General features: G+C 35.9%; 1 non-coding gene across 1 annotated transcript; it reads right to left on the bottom strand.

The window, feature by feature from the left end:
- Nucleotides 1-2,654: 2,654 nt before the first annotated feature.
- LOC129022720 (U1 spliceosomal RNA) lies at nucleotides 2,655-2,814 on the bottom strand. The gene has a single exon (XR_008496522.1). It is a non-coding gene; the product is annotated as a U1 spliceosomal RNA (small nuclear RNA).
- Between the last annotated feature and the right edge of the window lie 1,975 nt (nucleotides 2,815-4,789).

Raw genomic sequence — 4,789 nt, 5'->3', positions numbered from 1 at the left:
ACAAATGGCTCCTGAGTCTATGTTGTCAATTACTACTCCACTCTAATGTTTCTTTCTGACCTTTGTATTTGTGTATTGTACAGCAATATTCTCTTTACATCTTTATCTCCTCTTTTACACTGGGAGTTCATAACAAACTTCATAACCAAAAATTTTATTTTTTTTATCTTTGTGTCTTCAGAACCAATTATGCTATCTGGTAGCTTGTAGATATGCAGAAATATGTATTGAATATATGAATTTATAATTTAGACTGGAAGGCACTTCCTTGTCAAAAGAACATAGATTTTAAGGTTTCCATAGAGAAGTGAAATTTACCAATATGGTAATACTACAAGATAAATTATTGCTCTTGAAATTTTCAAAACTTCTATCATATGCAGTGGTGATTTACTGATGGTCAACTTTCTGTAAAAGTAATAAAATGTAGCAGAAGAAAAAAGTCCATTTCTCAGATAGGCATTTTTTTCTATTCATTCAAAAATTTGATAATAATTTTTTGGGTTATATTTTTAATCTGGCACCAACTCTAACTTTTTTTTAATTATATTTTAAGTTCTGGGACACATGTGCAGAACGTGCAGGTTTGTTACGTAGGTATACACATGCCATGGTGGTTTGCTGCACCCATCAACCCGTCATCTACATTAGGTATTTCTCCTAATGCTATCCCTCTCCTAGCCCCCCAGCCCCCGACACGTCCTGCTGTATGATGTTCCCCTCCCTGTGTCCATGTGTTTTTATTGTTCAACTTCCACTTATGAGTGAGAACATGCAGTGTTTGGTTTTCTGCTCCTGTGTTAGTTTGCTGAGAATGATGGTTTCCAGCTTCATCCATGTCCCTGCAAAGGACATGAACTCATCATTTTTTATGGCTGCATAGTATTCCATGGTGTATATGTGCCACATTTTCTTTATCCAGTCTATCATTGATGGGCATTTGGGTTGGTTCCATGACTTTGCTATTGTGGATTGTGCTGCGATAAACATACTTGTGGATGTGTCTTTATAGTAGAATGATTTATAATCCTTTGGGTATATACCCAGTAATGGGATTGCTGGGTCAAATGGTATTTCTGGTTCTAGATCCTTCAGGAATTGCCACACTGTCTTCCACAATGGTTGAGCTAATTTACACTCCCACCAACAGTGTAAAAGTGTTCCTATTTCTCCATATCCTCTCCAGCATGTGTTGTTTCCTGACTTTTGAATGATCGCCATTCTAACTGGCGTGAGATGGTATCTCATTATGGTTTTGATTTGAATTTCTCTAATGACCAGTGATGATGAGTTTTTTTTCATGTTTGTTGGCCACAAATTTTTAATTTTTTCCCCCTCTTAAGTTCACCATCAGTCTTAATTCTGCTCAGGAAAAGCCACTCTGTTTCCAACTACTACAAACCAGATTAGTCTTTGTTTCTTTTTCTGCCATTGTTCTTTTCTCAACAGGTTACAGCTGGCATTTTGTTGCTTTCAGCTGTAATGTAGGTTTTTCATACCCAAACTAGTTGTTCTCACTCACTTAATCATAGGTTATCTGCTTGGTTTTTCAGCATCGTTTATGTCTTATGTCTTCAGATGAACTGTGTATCTTCTCAATTCACAATTTATTATGTGAGAATCTTTAGAAAAAAGCAGCAGAAAATGAGCTAGAGAGGGTAGCATGAGTGCTCTGTCATGTGACATTAGATTCTGCTCCACATTAAATGAGCATCAAGTGTCCACAAAACTAACCAAAATGTTTCCCTTATAGTTTTCCAGATACAGTTTCTTTCTCAACAAATAAATAATTCTGTAAGCATTTTTCCACACAAAATGTGTTTTAGTGACTGCTTAGTTTTTCTCAACATTCTTTCTTTCTTTTTGGTTCCTCTGTTTCTGCTGACTGAATCAAGGATAAATAATTCAATTAAGTGAATGTGCTCTTATCTACACTGAAGACTCTGAAGATCTCCAAGTACACAGTATTGCTTTTTAGGGTCAGTCAATGAGAGACAGGAGGCTTGAGCTGAGGCTACATCACCAAATCATAGTTAGTCAAATTTGTAATGAGGCTTTAGGGTGTACGTTGAACATTTGGTTGAGAAAAGATTTTATAGTGAGTCCATAGTTCACAAAGCCTGGATGAATTCCTAGAAAGTGGAACTATAGAATGAATTCAATGCAATGAAAATTTGTTTCCATTGATTTTTTAGTTACTAAAATAATATATGATCTTTGTAAACCATTTAGGAAATATGAAGAAGTACAAAACAGTAAATGAAGATAAACCATAATTCTACTACACCAAGTCACCACAGTTAATATGTTAATATATATTTTCAAATAATTTTATGCATATGTAATTAATACCTGGATAACTTTATTATTTATTTTGTTCACTTAATATTATGAACAATTTCCTAAAGCATTAAATATTCTTCTAAAAATATTTAAGAGGCTACAAAATATTTTGTCATACAGGTTAGCTGTATGCTATAATAACCAAACTCCATTTTTGTGTATATTTGGTTTATTTGGCCATCTCCAATTTTTGAACATATTTTAAAATAACCACCATGATTTTTTAAATCAAATGGCTCTAATATCCTGCCTCCATGTCCTAGATATCCCCATTGGTTCTGTTGTTGTTGTTGTCATTTAATATTTTAGACCCGGGAAAAGTGTGAACACAGTCCCCTGCTACAACAAACTAAGCAGTCAAGCTTCCCCCTTGGGCAGAAATCATAGGGGTCGGCACATCCAGAGTGCAGTGAATAAATCTTGCCCTGGGAAAACCACCTTTGTGATCATGCTATCTCCCCTGCCAAGTCTCCCCATTGAATTCGGCAACAAGTGCAGTAGATATTTTTGTGTGGGTTTCAACTCACTGTCAGCTGACAGCATCTCTCCTAAAACAGATTTCTTTCCCTCACTCTGTGGCCAAGAATTCCCAAGAATTGGCACTAATTTATGCATATTGTAGCAGGAGTGGAGTGGGGGTGGATAACGTAGGTAACCCCTGCAGAGTAGCCCTCAGCCAATGAGATATAAGCCTTCATGGAGGAATGCATCTCTCAGTTGATCCTCCAGAGAAAAACTTAGAGGCATTCTATAGGCTTTTGAGATGTCAAGTGAAGCCAAGCCCCAGTTGCCCTCTTTAGTGACCTTGTCAACAGACATTATTATAGCTTTTTCTCCTTCCCTTAGTCTCTCCTATCCTTCATTCCAGCAGCCTGGTATCACTACACTATTACAAGTCCTTGTTTCAGGCTCTGCCTTGAGTGGTGGGAAGATCTAAGCAGTTCGAATAGTGTCCTTTCTGTAATTCTTCGTGGATATTATAAGTTATTTCCATTAGACTGATTGCTAGAAGTAGAACTGTTGAGATGAAAGCCATGAACAAAATTTAAATCAAGTATTTTGATACATAATACACACTGGTAAATTTTAATTAAACAGAATACCCATTTCCTAATTACTGTGTTTCTCTTCAAATAACTTATCTTTATTTCTAATTTTTTTAAAAAAACTTTAAATTTTTTTAAAATAATTTTATGTTTTATTTTAGATCAGGGGTACATGTGCAGGTTTGTTACATGGGTGTAGCATGTGATGCTGAGGGGTTTTTTTATGAATGATCCCATCACCCAGGTAATGAAAATAGTATCCAACAGTCAGTTGGATACTATTCCCTTCTCTCCCCTCTCTAGTAGTCCCCAGTGTCTGTTATTGCCATCTTTATGTCCATGATAACCGATGTTTAGCTCCCACTGATAAGTGAGAACATGTGGTATTTGTTTTTCTGTTCTTGAATTAATTTACTTAGGATAATGGCCTCCAGTTACATCCATGTTGTTGCAGAGGAAATGATTTTGTTCTTTTTTATGGCTGTGTAGTATTCCACAGTGTATATTTATGACATTTAATTTATCCAGTCCACCTTTGATGGGCACCTAGGTTGATTCTATGTCTTTGCTATTGTGAATAGTGCTGTAATAAACATATGAGTGTATGTGTCTTTTGGGTAGGATGATTTATTTTCTTCTGGATATATACCCAGTAATAAGATTGCTGTGTTAAATGGTAGTTTCAATTTAAGTTCTTTGAGAAATTTCCAAATTGCTTTACACAGTGGCTGAACTAATTTATATCCCCCACAACAGTGCATAAGTGTTGCCTTTTACCCATGACATCACAAGCATCTGTTGTTTTTGACTTTTTAATAATAGCCATTCTGACTGGTATGAGATGATATCTCTTTGTGGTTTTGATTTATGCTTCTCTGATGATCAGTGATGTTGAGCATTTCCCATGTTTATGAGCTGTTTGTATCTAGTCTTCATTACTGGGATGCAAGGTTTGTTCAACATAGAGTAATCGATAACTATGATTCACCACCTAAACAGAACTAAAAACATATACCATATAATTATCTCAATAGATGCAAAAGAAGCCTTCCATAAAATCTAACATCTTTTCATGATAAAACCCTCAAGAAACTAGGTATCAAAGGAACACACCTCAAAATAATAAGGCCCATCTATGAAAAACCCACAGCCAACATCATAACAAATGGGAAAAGCTGTAAGCATTCTCTTGAAGAACTGGAACAAGACAAGAATGCCCACTCTCACCACTCCTATTCAACATAGTCCTGGAAGTCCTAGCCAGAGCAATTAGACAAGAAAAAGAAATAAAAGGCATCCAAATGGGAAGAGTTAAACTGCCTCTCTTTGCTGACCATATGACTCTATTCCTAGAAAACTCCAAGGACTCCACCAAAAGCCTCCTGGAACTTAAAAATGAC

This window comes from Pongo pygmaeus, chromosome 22 (assembly GCF_028885625.2).
Source record: "Pongo pygmaeus isolate AG05252 chromosome 22, NHGRI_mPonPyg2-v2.0_pri, whole genome shotgun sequence".
NCBI lineage: Eukaryota > Metazoa > Chordata > Mammalia > Primates > Hominidae > Pongo > Pongo pygmaeus.
Note: the sequence above shows the minus strand (reverse complement) of the source record. Positions and strands in the feature narration are given on the sequence as shown.